This window comes from Ovis canadensis, chromosome 12 (assembly GCF_042477335.2).
Source record: "Ovis canadensis isolate MfBH-ARS-UI-01 breed Bighorn chromosome 12, ARS-UI_OviCan_v2, whole genome shotgun sequence".
NCBI classification, from domain to species: domain Eukaryota; kingdom Metazoa; phylum Chordata; class Mammalia; order Artiodactyla; family Bovidae; genus Ovis; species Ovis canadensis.
In genome coordinates, this window is record NC_091256.1 from 46,279,748 (window position 1) to 46,295,745 (window position 15,998).

The 15,998-nt window shown below is 38.3% G+C and overlaps 1 protein-coding gene across 4 annotated transcripts in view; it reads left to right on the plus strand.

Moving 5' to 3' along the window:
* The window catches only part of RGS7 (regulator of G protein signaling 7), a 473,731-nt gene that overhangs the window by 340,384 nt on the left and 117,349 nt on the right, over positions 1-15,998 (plus strand). The gene's annotated exons all lie outside the window — the stretch shown is intronic.

The window sequence follows — 15,998 nt, forward strand, 5'->3', positions numbered from 1 at the left end:
ATATACTTTAGGATAATTTGTTCTAGTTTTGTCAAAAACATCATGAGTATTTTGATAGGGATTGCATTAAATTTGTATTTTGGGTAATATAGATGTTTTAATAATGTCTTCCAAAGCATGAATACAGTGTGTGTTTCCATTTCTTCCAATTGCTTTTACCTATGTATTATAGTTTCCAGAATATAGGTCTTTAAACTTGGTTGTTTATTCCTAGGTGTTTAACTTTCTTCATGTGATTTTAAAATGGAATATTTTCTTTTTCTCCTTCTGATAGTTCATTATTAGTATACAGGAAAGCAAGAATTTTGTATATTAATTTTGTATTCTGCAATTTAGAGATTTCATTAATTAGTCTTTTGGTGGAGACTTTTGGGTCTTCTTTATATAGTATCACTTCATTTAGAAATGCTGATCATTTTGCTTCTTCATTCCCACTTTGTATGCATTTTATTTCCTTTTCTTGTCTGATTGCTGTGACTAAGACTTTCAATACTATATTAAATAGAAGTGGTGATAATGGACATCCTTGCCTTATTTCTGATTATAGAGGAAAAACTTTAAGCTTTTCACTGTTGAGTATGATATTACTTGTGGGTTTGTCATCAATGGCCATTACACGTTGAGATATGCTCACTGTATACCAATTTTGATGAGAGTTTTTTTTTTATTATGAATGGATATTAAATTTTGTAAAATTCCTTTTCTGTGTCTATTGAGATTATTATGAGATTTTTACCCTTCCCTTTGTTAATGTGTTATATGACAGAGTTTGATGAATGGATATTAGGCTATTCTTACATCCCTGGGAAAAACCACTTGATCATGGTGTATGATGCTTTTTATATATTGTTGAATTAGGAATGCTAATATTTTGTTGAGGATTTTTCCATGTGTATTCCTCAGATATATTGGCCTGTAATTTTCTTTTGTTTTAAGGTTCTTTATCTGGTTTTGGTGTCAAGGTAATTGTGGCCTTGTAGAATGACTTTGGGAGTGTTCTCTTCTCTTCACTTTTCTGAAATAGCTTGAGAAGAATAGGAGAAGAGGTGTTAGCTTTTCTTTATATGTTTGGTAGAATTCCCCAGTGATGTTGTCCAGTTATGGACTTTTGTTTGCTGGGAATTTTTTTATTGTTAATTTAATTTTACTACTAGTAATTAGTTTGTTCCGGTTGTCTGTTTCTCTGTCATTCAGTCTTGGAAGATTTAATGTTTCTGGAAATTGAAACGACCTGTTTGTCCTCATATCCTCTTGCTTTTAACTTCACTGACTCTGTTCCAGTTGTACCTACCTTTGTGCTGCTTCTCTAATAGGTCAAGAAGGATTCTAGGTTTGGGCCTCAGAATTCATTTTCTCTGTCTGGAATATTTTGCCCCATATATCTGTATAATTTATCTCATTCCTTCCCTGATAGCTAAGTTGGTAAAGAGTCTGACTGCAATGCAGGAGATGCCGGTTTGATTCCTGGGTTGGGAAGATCTGCTGGAGAAGGGAAAAAGCTATCCAATCCTGTATTCTGGCCTGGAGAACTCCATGGACTGTATAGTCCCTGGGGTCACAAAGAGTCAGACAGGATTGGGCAACTTTCACTTAGTTCCTTCAGATCTATACTAAAACCATACTTTACCAGAGATGTCTTTCCTGACCACTCTATGAAAGATAATAGCATGCCACCCACCCTCAACATCAGGCTTCTTGCCTCGTTACACTCTTATTTTTACTACTGCCATTATCATCACCTGACATATTTACATATTTATTTGCTTATTTTCTGTCTATCCTCATCAGAATATAAGAGCCAAGAATGTTGTTCACTGCTGTTTTCCTAGAACAGGACCTGCCCCAATGTAGATACTACAGTCTTTCCGAAACTACCATTTATGGAGTGGCCATCCTCGCTAGACTGTGTAAAATGCTGAAAATGTATTTTCTATTTACATCATACTGAGACTTTGAGAGAGAAGCATAAAATTTTAATAGAGAAGTAAGCAGTTGGACTGTAGGCATGTTACATATAAATTAAGTAACTTAGTAATTGAATAATATGCAACCAGATTTTAAACTTCAAGAGAATGAATAGAATGGACATATTAAGAAAGGTGAAAGTCTTCTAAAGGAATGAATCAAAAGTAAATCTTTTAAATGGATTGTAGAAATTTGATCTGACAAAGGTGATAAAAAAGAGTATGAGTGAGAAGCTGAAATAGAAAGAGTAGACAAGGATTCATTTGCCAATTAGGTATCACCTCCATTTCCACTGGTTTGCAGTTATAACGTGATTTTATTCAAGAAAATGAAGCAGAAAACCAGTAACCAATAACCATACTCTGACCATTGTGGATTTATAATACAAATTCTGACTTTAAAGGATCAAGTTGAGTTAATAAGTCTATGAACTGATTTTTTATTGAAATATGCTGCTGCTGCTGCTAAGTCACTTCAGTAGTGTCTGACTCTGTGCGACCCCATAGATGGCAGCCCACCAGGCTCCCCCATCCCTGGGATTCTCCAGGCAAGAACACTGGAGAGGGTTGCCATTTCCTTCTCCAGTGCATGAAAGTGAAAAGTGAAAGTGAAGTCGCTCAGTCGTTTCCGACTTCACGACCCCATGGACTGCAACCCACCAGGCTCCTCCATCCATTGAAATATGAGAACTTGCCAAACAAAGTTATATTATTATATGTCTTTTTAAAAAAAATCTGTGTCTAGCCTGTATCACAACTTACTAGCCTGTATTATAATAAGTTGTGAAATGAGAAAGTGAACTATAACAAAACAGGAGATACGTTGAAGAGCACTTATTTATCCATGATTCTAATACAAAATTTTTCATTAAAAGTTAGGATAATTATGATACTTATTTTTATAACTATTTCATAGAGTGGATAAAGTACTTTAATTCAGTTCAGTTCACTTCAGTTCAGTTGCTCAGTCATGTCTGACTCTTTGTGACCCCATGGAGACTGTAGCACGCCAGGCCTCCCTGTCCATCACCAACTCCTGGAACTTGCTGAAACTCATGTCCATCGAGTTGGTAATGCCATACAACCATTTCATCCTCTGTCATCACCTTCTCCTCCCTCCTTCAATCTTTCCCAGCATCAGGGTCTTCTCCAATGAGTTAGTTCTTTGCATCAGGTGGCCAGAGTATTGGAGTTTCAGCTTCAGCATCAGTCCTTCCATTGAATATTCAGGACTGATTTCCTTTAGGATTGACTGATTTGATCTCCTTGCTGTCCAAGGAACTGTCAAGAGTCTTCTCCAACACCACAGTTCAAAAGCATCAATTCTTCAGCACTCAGCTTTCTCTATAGTCTGCATAAATTTAGAGGAACACTACTGAACTGATAATGAAGAATGTTGTAGAGTAAATTATGGAGAGCTAAGATTTGACAGTTTTCAGTTTTGTTTTGTTTTGTTTTGTTTTTTTCCAAGAGAATGCTTGGTGAGAATGGTAAATTTGAAAGTATCTGTATTCTAGGAAACTTGCATTCATAATGTAACCATTAAAAAAAACAGATGTTGAAGTGTTAACTTTCAGGAAAATGGATTACATATATCTCTACTTATTCTTCCTGGTAAGTACAACTAAAAACTGTAGTCACTATATATGGAAAAAAATGTAACGTTCTGGAAGGTAGATAGAACAAATTAGGCTATGAGAACTCAGGAACCTAGGAATGCCATGGTTGTGAATTCCCTGGGTTATATGTTTGCTTCATATATCTCAGACTTGAAGTGGAAAAGGTCAACAACCCAGAAATGTTAATGGGTATAGGCAAAAAAGGGGCTTCCCAGGTGACCATGATGGTAAAGAACTGGTCTGCCAGTGCAAGAGTTGTTAGATGAGGGTTTGATCCCTGGGTCAGGAAGATCCCCTGGAGGAGGAAATGGCAACCCACTTCAGTATTCTTGCCTGGAGAATCCCATGGACAGAGGAGCTTGTCCACAGAATGTCAAAAAGTCTGACATGACTGAAGCAATGTCGCATGCATTGCACCCATAGACAAAAAACAAAAGAGTAAAACACCAATTAGGTCCATGCATTCAAGCCAAAGGATTAGGAAAAGGACAACCTAGCGAGTAGGTAGGTAGCTTTTATATAATAATTGCTTCATTCCAGTGAAACACCACAGGAAAAGCTATAGCCCCAATCTCAACCATACTAACAAAGGCCAGGTAGAGAGCCTAGATTTCTCTCCATGTGTGGGTATAATGAAGTAATCTCATCCTGACACTGGTGTGGTGTTAGAGAAGGCCAAGCAGGGAACCAGGAATTTCATCCCCACGGGCCAGTAAAGAGGTCCCTTCCTCGGGCCCTGCTGTCAGTGGATAACCACACCCACCTGGTAGTTTAAAGGCACCTGCATCGCCCCACCACAGTGGTATCAGAGGAAACCTAGTGGAGGGTCAAGACTTTGACCATCAGTCAGTGGCAACCAGGCTACCCCTCTGCAGTGTCATATTTCTACCTTCACCTGACAGTAACGAAAAAACAACCCCTTCTCCCTAGCAGAAGTAGTGTCAGAGAAAGCCCGCAGAAGGTTTAAATAAAATCCAGAGTCTCATAATATAAAAAGGTTCAGATTTTAAGTAAGAAAAGCACTTTCTACATCTAGAGCCAGGAATATCTCAAGCTTAATGAAAAACCATCGATAATACCAACACTGAGATGACAGAGATGTTAGATTATCTTACAAAGATTTTGAAGCAGCTCTGATAAAACTTCTTCAATGAATAGTAGTGAACATTTTTTTAAAAAGAAAAAAAAACACTGAAAGCTCTCAGAGAACAAACAGAAATTCTTAGCAAAGAAATATGAAATATAAAGAAACACCAAGCAGAAATTTTAAAACTGAAAAATACAATAACAAATGAAAAACCTCAGTGGATGTGCTTGACTGAAGACTGGATGAAACAGAGGAAAGAATCAGTAAAATAGAAGATAGAGTAATAGGAATTCCCTAAGCTGAACAGCGGAGAGACAACAGACTGACAAAAATGAGCACAGCCCCTGACACCTGTGAAACTATAACAAAAGATCTAACATTTGTGCCATTGGAGTCCTGAAAGGTAAGGAGAAACAAGGTGAGAATTTAAGAAAGCTCTCAAAGAAATAATGGCTAAAAAATTCCCAAATATAGGATAAGACATAAACCTAGTCTAAAATAGGGTACATAAAAATCATCAAAGTCTATGCTAAGATGTGTCATAATTAAATTTCAGACAACAGGAGAGATTTTTGAAAGCTGTCACAGAAAAATGATACTTTAATGGAAAAATAATTCAAATGAGAACAGATATCTCATCAGGAAACAGAAAGAAATGGCATGACATTTTCAAATACTGTAAGAAAAAATTGTCAACCCAGAATCCTGTGCCCAGCGATCATTTCCTTGCGGAATAAAGTAAAGATAAAACATTCTCAGATGAATGAAAACTAAGAGAATTTGTCACAAGCTGACCTAGTTTAACAGAATGACTATAGGAAATTTTCTAAATTAAAAGGAAGCAATAAAGGAAGAAAGCTTGAAACAACAGAAAAAAAGAAAAACATGGTAAGCAAATATGTTTTTGCTGTTGTTTAGTTGCCGTCATGTCTGACTCTTTGAGACCCCATAGGCTGTAGCCCTCCAGGCTCCTCTGTCCATTGGATTTCCCAGGCAAAAATACTGGAGTTGGCTATCATTTCCTTCTCCAGAGGATCTTCCTGATCCAGGAATCAAACCAGCATCTCCTGCATTGCAAGCAGACTCTACCACTGAGCCAACAGAGAAGTCTAAGTAAATAAGTAGGTAAATGCAATAGGTTTTTCTTCTACTCTTTGGTTTTCTAAATACTTTCATTGCTGAAGAAAAAAATATAGCAAAGTCTGATATGCTTCTAAAAGTATATAGAATACTTAAGAAGTATTACAAACTAGAGATTAAAGGGACATAAAGGAATATAAGGTTTCTATCCTTTACTAAAACTGGTAAAATGATAGTGCCACCAGAAGTTGTGATGTTACATGTATGTACTGTAATTTTGGCATCAGCTATGAAATGCTATACAAAATAATACCCTCAAAACAACTTAGAAAAATCAAAATGAAATTCTTAAGAAATGTTAATACAACCCATAGGATGGCAGAAAAAAAGAACATAGAGACAAGGAAATAATGTAGATAAACCAGAAAATGATAAATAAATAGCATATATTGACATATCAGTAGTTACATGAAATTTGATAACACCAATTAAAAGACAAAAGTTGGCACAGTGGACAAAATATCATAACCCAACTAAATACTCTCTACCAGAAAGTAACATTAAACATATTTTAATCAATGGAAGGTAGGAGTAGCTCTGTTAATTTCATATTAAGCATTACAAGGAAATATTCATTATGTTCATTCCAAGAAAAGGTATCAAAGATCAAGAAAGGTAGTAAATAGAGAATTTAGTTCTCTTAAGAAGATGTAACAAACTTAAATGTGTTTATACCTAAAAACAGAGCATCACAATACACAAACCAAAAATGGACAGAACTGAAAAAGAAATAAACAACTACTTTATTACAGCTAGAGATTTTGACATGCTTCTAATTGATAGGTCAAGCAGCATTTCCCACACTTACTCTCGCCATCCCAAACGAGAAACACAGTGGTGTTTTTCAGAACACGATTTGGAAAAAACTTTTCTGGTTGATCAGTAATTATCTTGAGCTCTGGGACAGGGTGAGAAACAATTCTTAAGATCTTCTTGATTCATTATAGTCATTTATACTGCCTTCTTGTTTTTGCAGGCCATGTTTACAATTTAGGCCTTGAAAAGACCCATACATAATCCTTGCTTTGTGTCTAAAGAGATTTTTTTTATGGCTTATGGAAGTTACACAGCAAAGTTTAAAAATCTAGATAAAATTCCCAAGGTCTTGATTAAATATCTGCTTAAAAAACAGCCAGGGACCTTTTCCCCCCATAACTCCAACTTACTTTCACTGTGCTCTATTAGAAGATAGAGAAATGTATTTTTATTCTATCTTCAGTGCACACTATTAGTACTTGGTATGAATATTTGGGCTTTAGTCTCTTTAATTTGCAGGTTCAGGTTATGTTTAGAAAGACCAGTATTTTCTGTGATTCTACTTTTGTTCAAGGGCCATAGAATTCTGAGTAAGAACCTGAAAAGAAAATGTAATCAACCATATAATTTGTTTTTGCCATCTCATCTACAAATGCATTTAAATGCCCTTTTTTCTACCTTTTTAAAGTGTTGTAGACCAAGGCTTAAAATGTGTTTCAGATTTAGCAAAAGCAAAAATTTAGCAAATGTACCGTTTTGATTAATAGTCTCCCAATGGTCTCTGGATGTCAGGGATGTTATTAGGTTTGGAAGATTGAGAGATGTGCTATTATAACTTCAATCCAGTCTCAGACTGTGACCAGAAGTAATTTTAATTCTACAAATACTGGAAAATGTTTTCTAAATGAAGCTGATATATGAAAAAAAAAAAAAAAACAGACATAGGGGCGTCGCGAGGGGGGGAAGATGGCGGCGCGGCCCGGCCCCCGGACGGCCGCAAGGGGCAGTGCCTGCGCTCCGCTGGGCCGGCGCGGCTCGGCCTTCTCCCAGCCTGCCACAGCTGCCGCCACCGCCGCCACCACCGCCGCCGCCACCGCCTCCACGGCCGCCCCTGCCCCGGCCTGGCCCTGCCCCGCCTCACACTTGCCCTGGATGGGCCGTGCATGGCGGAGCAGCTGCGACCGCACTCCGAGGGCAGGCGTGAAGGGGCCGCGTGGGGGCCTAGCGGGCACCGCCAAAATGTCGGATCAGTTCAGTTCAGTCGCTCAGTCGTATTCGACTCTTTGCGACCCCATGAATCACAGCGCGCCAGGCCTCCCTGTCCATCACCATGTCCCGGAGTGCACTCAGATGGTTTATCCCAACTGGCTGTATCATAAGAGACTACTATCAACAATTATATGCCAATAAAATGGACAACTTGGAAGAAATGGACAAATTCTTAGTAAAGTACTTTCCAAAACTGAACCAGGAAGAAATAGAAAATCTTAACAGACCCATCACAAGCACGGAAATTGAAACAGTAATCAGAAATCTTTCAGCAAACAAAAGCCCAGGTCCAGACAGCTTCACAGCTGAATTCTACCAAAAATTTAGAGACAAGCTAACACCTATCCTACTCAAACTCTTCCAGAAAATTGCAGGGGAAGGTAAACTTCCAAACTCATTCTATGAGGCCACCATCACCCTAATACCAAAACCTGACAAAGATGTCACAAAAAAAGAATACTACAGGCCAATATCACTGATGAACATAGTTGCAAAAATCCTTAACAAAATTCTAGCAATCAGAATCCAACAACACGTTAAAAAGATCATACATAATGACCAAGTGGGCTTTATCCCAGGGATGCAAGGACTCTTCAATATCCGCAAATCAATCAATGTAATACACCACATTAACAAATTGAAGAATAAAAGCCATGTGATCTTCTCAATAGATGCCGAGAAAGCCTTTGAAAAAATTCAACATCCGTTTATGATAAAAACTCTCCAGAAAGCAGGAATAGAAGGAACATACCTCAACATGATAAAAGCTGTATATGACAAACCCATAGCAAACATTATCCTCAATGGTGAAAAGTTGAAAGCATTTCCCCTAAAGTCAGGAACAAGACAGGGGTGCCCACTTTCACCACTACTATTCAACATAATTTTGGAAGTTTTGGCCACAGCAATCAGAGCAGAAAAAGAAATGAAAGGAATCCACATTGGAAAAGAAGTAAAACTCTCACTGTTTGCAGATGACATGATCTTCTACATCAGTTCAGTTCAGTTCAGTTGCTCAGTCATGTCCGACTCTTTGCAACACCATGAATCGCAGCACACCAGGCCTCCTTGTCCATCACCAACTCCTGGAGTTCACTCAGATTCACGTTCATTGAGTCAGTGATGCCATCCAGCCATCTCATCCTTTGTCGTCCCCTTCTCCTCCTGCCCCCAATCCCTCCCAGCATCAGAGTCTTTTCCAATCAGTCAACTCTTCGCATGAGAGGCCAAAGTACTGGAGTTTCAGCTTTAGCATCATTCCTTCCAAAAAAATCCCAGGGCTGATCTCCTTCAGAATGGACTGGTTGGATCTCCTTGCAGTCCAAGGGACTCTCAAGAGTCTTCTCCAACACCACAGTTCAAAAGCATCAATTCTTCGGCGCTCAGCTTTCTTCACAGTCCAACTCTCACATCCATACATGACTACTGGAAAAACCATAGCCTTAACTAGACGGACCTTAGTCGGCAAATTAACGTCTCTGCTTTTGAATATGCTATCTAGGTTGGTCATAACTTTTCTTCCAAGGAGTAAGCATCTTTTAATTTCATGGCCACAGTCACCATCTGCAGTGATTTTGGAGTCCCCCAAAATAAAGTCTGACACTGTTTCCACAGTTTGAAAACCCTAAAGACTCCACCAGAAAATTACTAGAGCTAATCAATGAATATAGTAAAGTTGCAGGATATAAATTCAACACACAGAAATCCTTTGCATTCCTATACACTAATAATGAGAAAAAGGAAAGAGAAGGAAACAATTCCATTCACCTTTGCAACAAAAAGAATAAAATACTCAGGAATGTATCTACCTAAAGAAACAAAAGACCTATATATCAGTTCATTTCAGTTCAATCGCTCAGTCATGTCTGACTCTTTGTGACCCCATGAATCACAGCATACCAGGCCTCCCTGTCCATCAGCAACTCCCAGAGTTCACTCAAACCCATGTCCATGGAGTCGGTGATGCCATCCAGCCATGTCATCCTCTGTTGTCCCCTTCTCCTCCTGCCCCCAATCCCTCCCAGCATCAGGGTCTTTTCCAGTGAGTCAACTCCTCGCATGAGGTGGCCACAACATTGGGTTTCAGCTTCAGCATCATCCTGTCCAGTGAACACCCAGGACTGATCTCCTTTAAGATGGACTGGTTGGACCTATATATAGGAAAGTATAAAACAGTGATGAAAGAAATCAAAGAGGACACTAATAGGTGGAGGAATATACCATGTTCATCGATTGGAAGAATCAATATAGTGAAAATGAGTATACTACCCAAAGCAATCTATAGATTTAATGCAATCCCTATCAAGCTACCAACGGTATTTTTCACAGATCTAGAACAAATAATTTCACAATTTGTATGGAAATACAAAAAAAACTCAAATAGCCAAAGCAATCTTGAGAAAGAAGAATGGAACTGGAGGAATCAACCTGCCTGACTTCAGTCTCTACTACAAAGCCACAGTCATCAAGACAGTATGGTACTGGCACAAAGACAGAAATATAGATCAATGGAACAAAATAGAAAGCCCAGAGATAAATCCATGCACCTATGGACACCTTATCTTTGACAAAAGAGGTAAGAATATAATGGAGAAAAGACAATCTCTTTAATAAGTGGTGCTGGGAAAACTGGTCAACCACTTGTAAAAGAATGAAACTAGAACACTTCCTAACACCATACACAAAAATAAACTCAAAATGGATTAAAGATCTAAATGTAAGACCAGAAACTAAAAAACTCCTAGAGGAGAACATAGGCAAAACACTCTGACATAAATCACAGCAGAATCCTCTATGACCCACCTCCCAGAATATTGGAAATAAAAGCAAAAAGAAACAAATGGGATCTAATTAGAATTAAAATCTTCTGCACAACAAAGGAAACTATAAGCAAGGTGAAAAGATAGCCTTCTGAATGGGAGAAAATAATAGCAAGTGAAGCAACTGACAAAGAATTAATCTCAAAAATATACAAGAAACTCCTGCAGCTCAATTCCAGAAAAATAAGCGACCCAATCAAAAAATGGGCCAAAGAACTAAACAGACATTTCTCCAAAGGAGACATACAGATGGCTAACAAACACATGAAAAGATGCTCAACATCACTCATTATCAGAGAAATGCAAATCAAAACCACAATGAGGTACCATTTCACACCAGTCAGAATGGTGGCTATCCAAAAGTCTACAAGCAATAAATGCTGGAGAGGGTGTGGAGAAAAGGGAACCCTCTTAAACTGTTGGTGGGAATGCAAACTAGTACAGCCACAATGGAGAACAGTGCAGAGATTCCTTAAACAACTGGAAATAGAACTGCCTTATGACCCAGCAATCCCACTGCTGGGCATACACACCGAGGAAACCAGAATTGAAAGAGACACGTGTACCCCAATGTTCATTGCAGCACTGTTTACAATAGCCAGGACATGGAAGCAACCTAGATGTCCATCAGCAGACGAATGGATAAGAAAGTTGTGGTGCGTATACACAATGGAGTATTACTCAGCCATTAAAAAGAATACATTTGAATCAGTTCTAATGAGATGGCTGAAACTGGAGCCTATTATACAGAGTGAAGTAAGCCAGAAAGGAAAACACCAATACAGTATACTAATGCATATATATGGAATTTAGAAAGATGGTAACGATAACCCTGTATGCAGGACAGCAAAAGAGACACAGATGTATGGAACAGTCTTTTGGACTCAGAGGGAGAGGGAGTGGGTTGGATGATTTGGGAGAATGGCATGGAAACATGTATAATATCATATGTGAAACGAATCGCCAGTCCAGGTTTGATGCATGATACAGGATGCTTGGGGCTGGTGCACTGGGATGACCCAGAGGGATGGTATGGGGAGGAAGTTGGGAGAGGGGTTCAGGATGGGGAACACGTGTACACCCGTGGCAGATTCATATTGATGTATGGCAAAACCAATAAAATATTGTAAAGTAATTAGCCTCCAATTAAAATAAATAAATTTATATGTAAAAAACAGACATAACAATGCTCAACTGGATGTTATTCACTTTAGAAAATAATTTCCTTAAAAGGATACACACTCATATCCAAAACCCCAATGAATTTCTTTGCATATATACCATGAAGTTCTTTTGCATAATTTTTATTACACATAAGGTGTGGCTTTATTCACACACACAAAGATGTATTCATACCCTGCCTTTCAGGAATATAATAATTTCCTGAAATTATTAATTTATAAAATTTATAAATATAAATTTTATATTTATAACAAAGCAGAATAACATGCTCATTTCATTGACATGCTTTTGAGTTCTGCCTCCTTCCTCTTCTCTTTTTTTCTGATGGAAATATAAACATTAAAGAATTGAAGGAAGCTGTGTTTTAACCTGTTGTTTTGTCTGCCAAGTACTCACATTTTTGGACACTGTTTTGTATATGCCTCCAACCAGTATACCAATGTTTGTGACCTCACTTTTCTTGCCACAGTTGATTGATGCAGGAATGAGGAATGCAGAAATGCAGGAATGCATTTCCTTCCCCAAACTTAGACCACCACCCCCCACACAGCATGTGAAATTAGGAGTTGTGCCTACAAAATTTTAGTCTCAAACTTCTTGATGCCTTTAATGAAGGAGATGTAAACCCAAAAACTATGAGCCCTCATGATCCACCTTGTAGGAAAGAAACAACAGAGGCTGTTTTTTAGACAGAAGTGTATCCAGAGAGGAACCGTGAGGAACTCTCATGTCATCAGAGTCTTGTTTCCATTTTTCCTTGAAGCCCAAATGTATCCTTTTTCTCTGGTCCAAAGTTGTTGTTGTTTAGTTGCTAAGTCATATCTGACTCTTCGCGACCCTGGAATACTGAAGTGGGTTGCCATTTTGTACTGCAGGGGATCTCCCCGATCCAGGGATTAAACCTGTGTTTCCTGCATTGGCAAGTGGATTCTTTACCCTTTCACTACCTGGAAAGCCCTGTTTTTTCAGTTCAATTCAGTTCAGTCACTCAGTCGTGTCTGACTCTTTGCAACTCCATGAGCCGCAGCACGCCCAGCCTCCCTGTCCATCACCAACTCCTGGAGTTCACCCAAACCCATGTCCATCGAGTCAGTGATGCCATCCAGCCATCTCATCCTCTGTCGTCCCCTTCTCCTCCTGCCTTTAGTCTTCCCCAGCATCAGGGTCTTTTCCAGTGAATCAGTTCTTCACATCAAGTGGCCAAATTATTGTAGTTTCAGCTTCAGCATCAGTCCTTCCAATGAATATTCAGGACTGATTTCCTTTAGGATTGACTGGTTTGATCTCCTTGCTGTCTTTGGTTGCTTACAGGTCCTCATATATAATATTTATGAAAACTTAACAATATTTTTCTTTTGGTGAACTTCATTTTCAGGTTCATGGTGGGGATAGTTATAGTTGTCACTTGTGAGGAGATGTGCTGTAATCTCGAGAGGCTATATGGCTATATGGAAATACAGTAGCCTCAGCATAGAACCTAGTCCTGTCTTGTCACTCAGCATCGGAGGAGTCTTGAGAAAGCCCCTTTTCTACTCAAGTCCATAGCATGGGTGAGGAGATAATATTTATGTCTAAATGTCTTTGATTCTTTTTCTTTAATTATGGATGGAGTCCTGAAGTGATTGCCTTGGAAAGGGAAGATTATCATTATGAAGAGAATTTATGGTAGCTGAAAACTATATGCCAGTCAAATATCTTTGTATGACCACTGCCTTTGTTTTATAAATTCCCTTAGAGTAGGATATGAGGGGGGAAATCTTGCTGTTTGTTCATTCATTCTTTTAACACTTGCTCATCACCTTTTATATGTCAGCCACTGGTCTGGGTGTTTTGGATCCAGGGATGAGTAACACACACCCTGACCTTCAAGGAACTCAAGATGCAAGGGGAAGACAGACAAAAATTAACAGAGGATTATAAAACCGTTAACAAGTGTAATGAATGATGAGGATATTAATAGGTCTTAAAGGAGAAACGCATTACCTGGCAAGGTGGAGGTGAGGGTGAGAAGAGTAGGCTTCCTGAAGTAGGTAATATATGAACTGAAGTTGATGAAGTCAGCTGGGATTAACTGAAGGAAAAAGAGAATAGCATAACCAGTCACGGAAGTAAGAAACAATACGGCATGTGGAGAACAATGAGCAGTGTGTGAGGAGCACTTGCTTGCTTGTTTTGCTTGTTTTCATGCCAAATCATAGAGTATGGGATTGTACAATAATGTAATTTACACTGCTTCTGTTAAGTAGAGAGGACACATAATTTTGTAACTCTAAAAGTGATAGATGCCTCTAAGATTTCAAGACAAAAGCACAGATCAAGGCTCAACTTTCCAGAAGCTGCAGTGACAGGGGCAACTTTTATCTCTTAGGGTATAAGATACTGTTACATCTCTTTTTTTAAAATTTTAATTTATTTTGCTTTTCAATACTGTATTGGTTTTGCCATACATTGACATGAATCAGCTATGGGTGTACATGAGTTCCTAATCCTGAACCCCCCTCCCACCTCCCACCCTATATCATCTCTCTGGATCATCCCCTTGCACCAGCCCCAAGCATCCTGTATCCTGTATCGAACATAGCTGTTACATCTCTTAACTAGTTTCACACTGTAGCTAATTGATAGCTCTAATGCAATTTAAAAGAAAAAAAAATCCTACTTGTTACTCTGATGTCCTCAGTATAAAGATAAATGAAACACTGAAGTATTCTGGATATAACATTTGTGCATGAAAATTTCAGCAGATCTGCCCACTTATTTGTTAATGTTAAAGATAAAGCTTAGAAATTGCTACAAAGGTGCTATTCCTTTCTATAACCCTCCTGACTATAAAGCCATTGAATCAGTTCTTAATGTGACGATGATAACACATTTCCCTTTCAATCTTGTGGTTCCATAAAATGCTGGAACTTTTTACTTCCTTTCTCTGTCACAACTGGGGGTTAAGGTCTTGCTAACATAGGTGCCTAATAGATGTATATGATGAACATGATATGAATATGATACACTTAACTATAAAATAATAATTCATAATGTGTTAACTTAAAGCCATAAATATATTGGGTGATCACACAACAATAAAACCACTATGATTATACTGCTGCTGCTGCTGCTGCTGCTGCTGCTGCTGCTGCTGCTGCTGCTGCTGCTGCTGCTGCTGCTGCTGCTGCGTCACTTCAGTCGTGTCTGACTCTGTGCGACCCCACAGACAGTAACCCACCAGGCTCCCCCATCCCTGGGATTCTCCAGGCAAGAACACTGACAAGCAATCAAACTGGCTTTTTTACGCTGAACTGAGACTACCTCTGTGACAGAAATAACCAAAAACCAGGCCAGTAAAATAATTTTCTTGTTTCCTGTATTAAATGTAACTTCAAAAATTAGGCTTCTTTGCATTTCTTTCTGTTCAGGAAAGTGGGGTGGAGGAAGAGAGAAGAAAACCTTAAAACAAAACAAAACAAAAAGAACCTTTTTCTGAAGGTATTTTAAAATCATCTTTCACAATAAGAAAAAAATATAGTCCTGGAACCAATATTTGACTGTCTTCAAAAGAATAGACATTTTCCAATGGCTGCTTGTATATTTTCCCTAAATAGATGCTAAACTGTGAAAAATAAGCAGGGTTCCTGGAGATAGCTAATAAGATTTAGGTACTTGAAATTCTACATTGGTCAAGTAGCACTACATACATATTTGAAAAGCTGAGTTTCTGCTTTTTTCAAAAGGGAAGACCACTCCTCAAGATAACTTAGGCTGTTAGTGGCAAGTTAGGTACAACACTTTGCAATATCCGTGCTCTTGTGAATGGTTTCCTATCCTTCATTTCCTCAGAGCTTCCTTTAGGATCTAGATGAATCCATCATCTCAAATGCATTTAAATCAATGGCAGTTTTAAAGGAACAGCTATGAAAGAGCACAAGTTAGAGTCAATATTTTCAAAATGCGTGCTTATTAAAAGCTATTTTGGGTGTAAATGTTTTCATAAATTTTAGGAAATTTCATAAACATTATTGTCGTTTGATAATCAAGTTTATTTTAAAATTAATTTGGACCCATTCTATTTTAAGCAACTGGAATTATTTGTCCACTGTTAATGTCATTTACTAGATCTCAGGTGGGTAGGCTACAACCCTACCAAGTCTCCAAAAGAGGTAGAAATGGA